The sequence below is a fragment of the Callithrix jacchus genome, chromosome 7 (genome assembly GCF_049354715.1).
Source record: "Callithrix jacchus isolate 240 chromosome 7, calJac240_pri, whole genome shotgun sequence".
In the NCBI taxonomy this organism is placed as follows: domain Eukaryota; kingdom Metazoa; phylum Chordata; class Mammalia; order Primates; family Cebidae; genus Callithrix; species Callithrix jacchus.
The window spans coordinates 74,783,550-74,793,877 of NC_133508.1; the positions used below are offsets into that span (position 1 = coordinate 74,783,550).

General features: G+C 51.9%; 1 long non-coding RNA gene across 3 annotated transcripts in view; it reads left to right on the forward strand.

The window, feature by feature from the left end:
• The window catches only part of LOC108592566 (uncharacterized), an 88,807-nt gene that overhangs the window by 61,560 nt on the left and 16,919 nt on the right, over window positions 1-10,328 (forward strand). The window lies entirely within an intron of this gene.

The window sequence follows — 10,328 nt, forward strand, 5'->3', positions numbered from 1 at the left end:
ATGAATTGTGTAGGTTTTTGTGCAGCACGAGACAGCACAGGGTTGGGTTCATTCAAGATCGTGGTTTTGATAGACAGGTAGAGAAAAGAAAGCGGGGAGGAGAATTTGGGGTACTGGTAGGAGTGTTAGTAAAACGATGGGCCACAGAATCTATGCCAGGATAAAAGGAGAAGCAGAGGAAGATGGCTGATAGGTTGGGAGAAAGATGAAGAGGCTGATGAAAGTCTTGAGGACGCTAAAGAAGGACCATGATGCAAGCTTGCAAAGAAGTAGAGTAGGCTGGTCAGAGGGCAGGATGCTTGAGTGACGCTGGGGGCTGCAGTCTGGGGTCACGGCAAGGCTTGTGATGAGACAGAAAGCGAGTGGCTGGGGGAAGTGGGAGAGAGGGTTATTGGAGATGAGATTGAGGACCCGAGAAGCTACATGCTTTATGGATAGTTCCTGTGGATGTCAAATTCACCCAAGATAAAGGCACAGGGTAAAAAAGCTAAAAGCATAAAATAAAAGCATAAAGTGAAAAAAAGACCTGAGCCAAGTGCCAAAGGCTTCTGGGGGCGCTGATCATGATATCAACAGCAAGGTCTACCAGCAATGAGGCAAGGGGAAATGGTGATGGAGCAGGGTGGCTTAGTCCTCAGAGGTGCACTGTTTTCTAGAACGAAGAGGAGCAATGGAGAGTAAGATGACTACTGACCCGACCTCTGATTCTTACAGGGCACATGAACAGACAGCAATGTCTCTGGCAGGCTGCAGGGGAGGTGGTGTCTTCCAAAAACAGCCTGGTTCCAGTGAAGGCAGGAGATGGAGGGATCTTTAGGGAAGGTTGTCTGGATTCCAGCTCCAAGTAGAGTTTAGGGGTGGAGGGAGTGGGGAAGCAGGACAAGGACATAACACAACAGCATATGAGGCTGGTGCGTGTGGAGGAAGACTAATGACCCACGGACTCACACTCTGAGCATTGATGCGGGATCATGGGCATGGGAGGTTGGTTTTGATGGTTTCTTGAAGACGGCTGCCTCCCGGCTCTATGGTCGGGGACGTGGTTCACTCAGCTTGGAGCCCAGCCACAATGCCAGCCCGTGGAGCCCTTCAGGACATTGGTCAGCTGGCACCGAGTGGGCTCCTACATTTAGATAGGGCATGAGGGCTCCAGTTCACCACCGCCCCCACGTCTTTATTGTACACAACTAGACTGATATTTCATACTCTGCTGGGTCCCATTTTCATCATCCCCATTTTTGTGTTTGACACCTGACTGAGAGTTTAAACTCTGGATTCAGACAATCTTGAACCTGACCCGAATTTTAGTCCAGCCGTTTAAGAGCCACGGGAGCCCAGGCAAAATCTCTTACTCCGTACCTTGGTTTTCTCATCAGTGAAATGGAAGCTGTAAGAGTGCCTACCTCAGAGATTGTTGTGAGGATTAGATTAAGTGATGCAAATAAAGTGTTTAGCACAGTACCTGGTATGTAGTGAGGGCTCAAAAACAGGTAGTACACATTTACTGAGCCCTTACTATGTGGCAGGTTCTCTTTTAAGACTTCCCATGTCATGACTGATGTAATTCTCTTAACAACTATATGAGGCGAATACTATTATGTTATTTCCTTACTCCCATTGACAGATGAGGAAACTGTTGCATAGAGAGGCACAGTGCTTTTTTTCAAGGTGAAACAACCATTAAGTAGTGAAACTGGTCAAACCCAGGCACATTGAAGCCCGCTCTTCACCATCATGACATATGGCCTCTCACCGTGCTACAAATGTCACTATTATTAACTATGATCACACAATTATAATTTTGCAAAAACTATATTGCAAAGTTTTATTAACCAGAACTTGGAACTGGTGCCCAAACTAGGCTGGCAGTAGTGTGCAGACCCTGACACTTCCTGACACTCTCAGCCTGCCTTTCTCTGACCACTGGTCTGAGCCCCTCTGCCTCCCAGATGGCTCAGGTTGGGATGTCTGGCTCTCCAAGAAGCCACTGGCTGTCTGACCCAGGTTTTCTGTCCATCCAACGGAATCTCCATTGAGAGGCACAACACCTGTCTTGATATGGCCTAGGGTAGGGGTGCTTAATTACAGGAACTGCCTAAGAGTCTGCCCTAGTTTGACTTTTTCCTCCTCTTGATCTCTCTCTCTCTCTCTTTTTTTTTTAAGACAGAGTCTCAATCTGTCACCTAGGCTAGAGTACAGTGGCGCGATCTCGGCTCACTTCAACCTCCACCTCCTGGGTTCAAGCAATTCTCCTGCCTCAGCCTCCCTAGTAGCTGTAACTACAGGCACTTGCCACCACACCCAGCTAATTTTTGTATTTTTAGTAGAGACAGGGTTTCATTATATTGGCCAGGTTGGTCTCGAACTCCTGACCTTGTGATCCTCCTGCCTCCGCCTCCCAAAGTGCTGGGGTTACAGGCATGAGCCACGGCGCCTGGCCCCTCCTCTCTTAGTGTTCCTATTTGGACAACAAAGTCATTCTCTGTCCTTTGCCGTCCCTGTGAGACTCTTCTAGCTACTTGTCGCTGTAGCCCGTACCCTCTTTCCCAGATCTCTGCATGCCTTTCTCAATGTGTCCACAATCCCCTGTTCTCCAGGGTCCTGAGTGAGAGCTGAGGATGTCAGGTTTAGGGAGAATGAGAGGGTTTCTCAGGGATCTTGGTCAGCAGGGTCTTGAAGGCAAATAAATTCCCAGCATCAGATAGAGATTCCAAGGACCAAATGAGTACTGGGAGCCCTGGCCCAAACCCTGGCTGGCCACTCCTCAGGCTTCCTGGAAAGCAGCTCGCTGCACAGTGGGTGCCAAGTGGGTGCCATGGGTGCAGCTTCATCTTGGCGGTCCTGGAGCAGCAGTTCCTCAGCCACCCAGTCTCACCGGCGGTGAGTTCCTGGAGGATGGAGCCCACAGCAGCCTATGGCCAGTGTGTCACAGTGTGAAGCACACAGTAGGGATCCCGTAAATATTTGTCAAGTATCGCATTCTGTCTTCTAGATTGGAGAACTGAGCAGGGATGATTTTTAAAAAATAAAAATAATAGCAGATATTAATACATATTTACTATAAGCCAAGTACTGTTCCAAGTGTCTTCTATATTAATTACATGAAGCCTCACAACCACCCGGGGGGGTGAGTACTAGTGTTATTCCTATTTTACAGATGAGGAAACTGACACCCCATGAGCTTGGGTAACTCATCTAAGGTGACACTGCTAAGAAATGGCAGAGCTGGGACTTGAACCCCAAGGGTTGAAGCTCTTAACTATCATATGTGCATCCTCCCTGTTTCCGAGCCCTGTCACCAGAGACAGAAGCCCATGTCCAACAGCTTCAGCTTAAAGGGAGGTATTGGCTCTTTGTTTGGGAAGTTTGGGGGGGCTGACCTTGGGGTTCTGGGGGTCCAGGTGATGTCAGCAGGCCAGCCATTCATGCAGCCTCTCTCCCTCTCTGCTCTGCTTCTGCCTGTGAGCCAGCTTGTGCCTGCTCCGTGGCTGTGGGGGCCAGTTCCCAGGACTGGCTGCCCCACCAGACCCACAGGTTGTGGAGAAGGGCCAGCTTGGCACAGGGCGGGGGTGTCATAACCAGAAGAAGGGGCAGTGGTGCCAGGCAGACAGAGACAGATGGACCTTGTAAGCTCCTGCCCATGCAGGGGGTTTGCACATTTTAACAGCCCTCACTACATCCCAGAAGCTCCCATTTATAAATGAGAAAACTGAGGCACAGAGTAACTTGCCAGGGGTCCCACAACTTGAAGCGGCACCAGCGGCATGCAAGCCCAGCGCTGCCTGATTCTAGGCTCCATGCTGCCTGGAGCTTCTCAGATGGAGGCCCTGGGGGTCACATTGCATGGCTCACCTCGGCTTCCCCAAGACCTCTGGGTAGTTATGTGGTTTGAGGACAGAGGCCGAGAGGCACCTGGAGGGAGGGAGGCCAGGCCTCACCAGGGCCAGGGCCAGGGTGGAAGGAATCACTGGTTGGATGGTGCTCAAGGCCTTAGAGCTGGTGGAGGTGGGTTCCCTGCCCTTCCCGGGCCCTGCGTGGCCCCCAGGGCTGTGAATCGGGGGACTGGGCACCTCCCTGGGCCTCTGGCAGGGAGCGAGCAGTGCCTGAGGCAGGAGGCAGGCAGGCATGGCGCGGTCCCTGCCCATCTGGGGAGTGCTTGGTGGCTGGCTGGAACTGAGCAGTGGACGGCGTTTGGACTCAGCAGCACGAGCCCAGCTCGGAGGCTGCGAGGCAGAGCCGTGAACGCCAACAGTCTGGAGGCAGGCTCCGGAGGGAGACAGGCTCGGGCCCATTCGCTGAGCTTGGTTCCCACGACAGCTCAGCAGACAGATGGACCTGGGAATCCTCACCGCCTGGCCAGGAGGGCTCACACATGAATGGAAATGCAGGCGCCCCGGTGGAGAGGGATGGGCTGTAGGTTCCCAGGCTGGGCCAGGCGGGCGCGCCAAGGGGTGGGGGTTACGGCCTGGGTTGAGCTGTTAGATGAACCAGTTGGTGTGCTGCACTCCTTGGTTAGACTGATCCCTGGGCCTTGGCCCAAGTATAGCCCCGATCTTGACCTCAGGCTTTGCCTTGACTCCAGCCTTAGACTGAATCCTGAACTGGAACCCACACTGACCCCTGACTCTGGCCCCTGCTCAACCGGGCCCGACCTTGGTCTTAGACGGAGCAGACTGAGCCCTGACCATGACCTCAGATTGAGCCCTGATCATGCTAACTGCCTTCTGGTCAAATCCATTTGCCTATGCCCTTCTCTGAAAGCAGCCCAGAGCTGACTGCCCATAATATTCGCCAGAAGGGGTGGGTAAAAGGTGAGGGCTGGGCCCAGCTGGTGCTGGTAGCTTCTGGATGGCACAGGAGAGCAAGAGCAGCATTGATTAAGAGTGGTGGTGGGGTCAAGGGTGGCATAACCAACCAGGGAGAGAAGACTCACCTGTTGGGATGGAGACCAGAGGGCAGTGTCCCCTGCCTACCTCGAGCAGGTCCCAAAGCCAAGCCTGAGGAGGACAGAGCCCAGGGGAGTGGGCTTATGGGGTCTGGGAAGGCAGGAGGCACTTGAGAATGAAGCAGGAAAGGCAGGGCTGCCCGCCGGAGCCAGGGAGACGACAGTGCGGGTGCAGCTGTGACCAGAGCAGGGACTTGGAGAGGAACCCTTCTGTCAAAACCAGAGTCACTTGGAGCTCAGAAATCAGCAGTGCCTAAGAAAGACAGGCAGGCAGAGGCCCAGCAAGGAGGTGAACGCAGATCATCTGAAACTAAGCCAGCCAGGAATGCCTTTGGTTGGGGGCTGGTGGTGATGATGAAGGTGTGGACTAGTAGGGGGCACTCCTGTTCTTGCTGCTTCCAAGTAAGATCTGATCTAGTACTCGTAACGGTTTAGTGAGATCTTGCAGCAGCAGCCCTGGATGCCCTGGTCTCCAGTTTCCCCTGGGCACTCAGCACCTCCTGTGACTCTTCCTTGGGCTTCCTCTGGCCGCCAGAGTATGCTTTCCTGGCGCTGGGAGTGTATGTGCACGGGGCTGGGTGTCAGGGCCCCTGGAGCAGCCAGCAATGGACTGGAGTGGTGCGTGCAATGCCCAGCTTCCTCTCCTTCAAAGGAGACAACTCTGAGGTCGTACTGCCTATGCCCTAGACCAGGGGCTGACGAAGTTTGTCAGTAAAGGGCCAGAGAGTAAATATTCAACGCTTGGAGGACCATATGGTGTCTGTTGCAACCATTTAACTCTGTCATTGTGGCAGAAAAGCAGCCATAGATAATACAGACATGAGTGGGCACGGCTGTGTTCCAATAAAACTTTATTTACAACTTCAGCAGGCAGGGCTGATTTGGCCTGTGGACTGTAGTTTGCCAACTGTTGGGATGGCCCCAGTGGGCCTGGGTCCCAGTGGCTCAGTGTGGTCACTAGCTCATTCACCCACCTTTCATTGCTCTCCTCCCCTTCCCAGTCTCATCTCTCCACTCCCTACTGGAGCTTCCAGGATCTCTTCTTAAATAAATGACCTGATCATGAATTCTTGTCTCAAGGTCTGCTTCTCAGGACCCCCAACCTAAGACAGATATCTCAAGTTTCACATGAAGAGACTGAGGCAGCTGGAGGCAAAGCAGCTTGTACAAGACCCCACAAGAAGAGGAGTTGCCTTCTTCAACTGCTGTGGTTTTCTCCAGAGTCACTGGAGCTTGCTGCCACCCTGGGGAGAGGATGTGTCTGCCTGCACAGTTGAACAATCTCAGGACAGGTTTCTGGAATTGGCCGAACAGTTAGCTCATTCGGTCACTACCAGGGCTGTCAGGCACAGAGGATGAGGCAGTCCTGCCCTGCCCTCTAGAACTCCCAGTCTGGACAGGGAGTGGCAGTTAAATATGGGGCAGAACGAGATCAATGTCTCCAAAGGACAACCCTGTCATCCCCTCCCTTGGATCTTCTTTTTTTTCTTTTCTTTTTGAAAAGAAGTCTCACTCTGTTGCCCAGGCTGGAGGGCTGGAGTGCAGTGGTATGATCTCGGCTCACTGCAACCTCCACCTCCTGAGTTCAAGTGATTCTCCTGCCTCGGCCTCCCAAATAGCTGAAATTACAGGCAAATGCCACCACACCCATGTAATTTTTGTATTTTTCGTAGAGAAGGGATTTCACCATGTCGGCCAGGCTTGTTTCAAACTTTTGACCTCAGGTGATCCGCTCACCTCGGCCTCCCAAAGTGGTGGGATTACAGGCTTGAGCCATGGTGCCTGGCTCCCTTGGATCTTCTCTGGGAGAGCTACGGGCCATGAACGATCACTCTTTCTTTTCAGATGGGTAAACTGAGGCTCAGAGAGGTGATGGACTTGCCCCAGGCCACACAGCTTATACCTGGCAGAATTGAATCTGTCCCAGGGCTCTTTGAGCATCTGAGGATGCAGAAGGTGGGCGTGGGCTGCAGCAGGGACTGTGGAAGGCTTCATGGCTGTCACAGGCACTCCAGATCACTGTCTTTACCGCCCCAGCCACTGCTTCTACATTTGCTACCGCCTTGGATCATGGCACCTTGAACAAAAGTGTCCTGATGCATTATCTAATTTTACAGGTGGCAAAATGGGAGAGAGAGAAGGAACTTCCCAGAGAGTTCTCCAGTGAGCCAAATCAGAGTTAGGAGCAGGAGCCTGAAATTCCTGGGAAAGCAGCGTGGTCCTCGAGTTCCCCCAAAAGCCAGACGGCATCGTTGACACCTGACTCCCAGAAGCCAGTCCTGGAGAGGGCGCCTGGCCTGGAGCCGACCTTCCTCTCCTCGCTGCCAAAGCTCTGCTCTCTGGGTCTGGCACTGTCGGAAAACTCCTCTGCTGGTCTGCTCTTGGTAGAGCACAGATTATCGCTCTTGTGCTAATTATTTTTATGATTAAAAGATGATAAATTATTAAACAAAGTCTGAAAAATGTGCCAAGATCTGCTCTGAGGCTGGGCCTGAGATGTTGCCCCCTTGGCGTCCACGTTAATTAATAAATGAGACTCTCTGTGGAGAGGAGCCACAGCTGGAACATCTGGCAGCCAGGCAGGAGCTGGCGGAGGCCAGACGCCAGGCAGGTGGGGAGGAAGGAACTCCCTGGGAGTGCTCAGGCTGGGATTTGGTAATAGAGTCCCTTCCCTCCCTGCTCCCAGCCTAGGACTCAGAGGAGGGCTCTGTGGCACCAGCCCAACATCTGGCCTCTGGAAGAGGCCTAGGATTTCAAGCTGAGAAACTACAGCTGATACCTTAACACTATTCCCCTCTCCAAATGCAGACTTGGGAGCATCCCAAGTGTCTAAAGGAAGGCGGGTGACCAGGATTCAAATCTCTCCCAGCCAATTTCTCCTTGGATAACTTTTGGGTAGGTCACTCAGTGAGACTCCAAGCCTCAGTCTCCTCATCTGTAAAATGGGTAGAAATGACATCTATTTTTGCAAGAGTACTGAGAGTGTTAAATAGGATAACATCTACCAAGAGCACCCAGTTCTCAGCAGATGGTAAAAAAATGTTAGTTGGGCTGACTTGAAGCTTGAGTTTTTTGCTGTGCTGCCATAACTAGCTGTGAAACCTTGTTCAGGCAGCTTCACCTTTCTGAGCCTCAGTTTCCTTATCCGTAAAATGGGAATAAGAATTCCCAAATCTTAGGATCAAAGGGAAAACTATATGTGAATTGTCTAACAAAGAGTAAGTATTCAATTAATGGTGGCTATTTAATTTGAACTGTTGATTACAGTGCCAACTCACTGAAGCGTCAACAAGTGGGTTTTCTGTCTTCGCTTTGGGCGCTCTTCCTGCATCCTTTGCTGGTTCTTCTCCCTCCCCACCTTACTCCTTGCAGCGCCCTGGGCTCAGGCCTCGGTGTCTCTTCCTTCCTTACACTCTCTCCCTTGTGAGCTCGTCCATCTGTATGCTGATGGCTCTCACATTTCTAATGCTAGCCTCGACCCTCTTCCCGGAGCTCCAGGTTCCTACAAGAGTTGACCACTGAAACGCTCCCCTTGGATGTTTAAGAGATAGATCAGATCGAATATGTCTAATAATGCATCCAAATGGAATTCCTCATTTTCCCCTCTGCAAATCTGCTCCCCACTGCTCCTACAGTCTTCCCCACTTGGTTCATGGCAGCTCCATCCTTCTGGTGACGGCTTGGAGTCATCCTTGGACTCTGCTCTTTCTTTCACTTCAAACACCTAAACCATCAGGAAACCTGGACAGCACCACCTTGCACCTCTGTTGGAAGCTGAGCACCTGGCCATCTCCCACCGCCTCCCCTGCTCCCACCCTAGCATGAGGCATCATCACATCTTACCTGGACTCTTGCAGTAACCTCCTGATTGCTGTCCCTGCTGCATTACTTGACCCCTATAGTAATGCTCCACATAGCTGCCAGGATGATCCTTTTAAGACACAAACACTAGACCCAGTCACCCCTTGCTTATAATCCTCCAACAGCAAGAGGCAAGGTCTTTGCCAAGGCCACAAAACTCTGTGCTACCTGAAACTCCCGCTTGCCAAGACCGGCTTCTCTTACTCGGTCCCAGCCACGCCCACCCTGGTGCTTTCCTTGAACACACTGGGGCACACTCCCACCCTGGATCTTCATACTGGCTGCTCACTCTTTTCATTCCTCACCTCCCTCAGACTTCTGCTCAGAAGTCACCTTTGCAGTGAGGCTTACCTTGACTGTCCCATTTAAAAGCGCACCCCGGCACGCTGCATTGTGGCCTCCCTCTTCCATTGTACATATCCTCTTCTTCCACACAAACGGAGTTTCTTGAGCCTTGTGTTTGCTTCTTGAGCCTTGTGTCTTCTCCCTTCAGCATCATTCATTTTGTGCTCTGCAGTATTCCCACAGCAACCAGCACGGCCCCTGTGTGGTGGAGGTGCTGGGCATACAGAGATACATCTGTTGGCGCCTGCCTCCCGCGACCTTGGGCCTGCATGTCTGGCGGGCAGGTAGAAGAACATGCTGGCCTTTTCAATTTTAAGACAAAGAGTCAGAGAAGGCCGAATGAAGGAGGTAATGACTAAACTGTATCCTGAAGCAGTTGGGGTTTCCAGGAAGAGGATGGAGAGAAGGGCATTCAGGTGGAGGAGCCAGCAGGTGCGAAGGCTCGCCAGCTCAGAAGTGTGCTCTGAGAATGGCAGGTTGTCAATGGCAACCTGGGAAGGGGATGGGGGAGATAAACCAGAGAGGAGGCAGGTGCTCGGGGTGGGGTGCAGAGGGAGGCCAGCTCAGATCTCCCGATTCTGCCTGGTTCTCCACCCTCTGCATAGGCAGATGGGGCACATGCCCACCCTTGTGACTTCCCAAAGGAGACATAGTAGTTTAATTGCCAGAAACAGGTTATTAGCAAAATAGCCATATTTATTGTGTCTGGGATGCGTAACTATTTTCTACACTACTCAGAAACACTGGCCGGGTGCGGTGGCTTATGCCTGTAATCCCAGCACTTTGGGAGGCCGAGGTGGGCGGATCACAAGGTCAGGAGTTTGAGACCAGCCTGACCAACATGGTGAAAACCCATCTCTACTAAAAATACAAAAATTAGCCAGGCGTGGTGACATGTGCCTGTCATCCCAGCTACTCAGGAGGCTGAGGCAGGAGAATCACTTGAACCCCAGAGGTGAAGGTTGCAGTGAGCCAAGATCGCGCCAGTGCACTCCAGCCTGGGTGACAGGGTGAGAGTCTGTCTCAAAAAGAAAAAAAAAAAGAAACACTGTCTGTTAATGTGTGCTGTGGCATGAAGAGCCATGCGAAAGCAGGTGTGTCTTCCAATTGCTGCTATATGGTAATAGGTAGTAAAAGGCCTTCAGATATATTTTCTCACTGAATTCTTGCACCAACA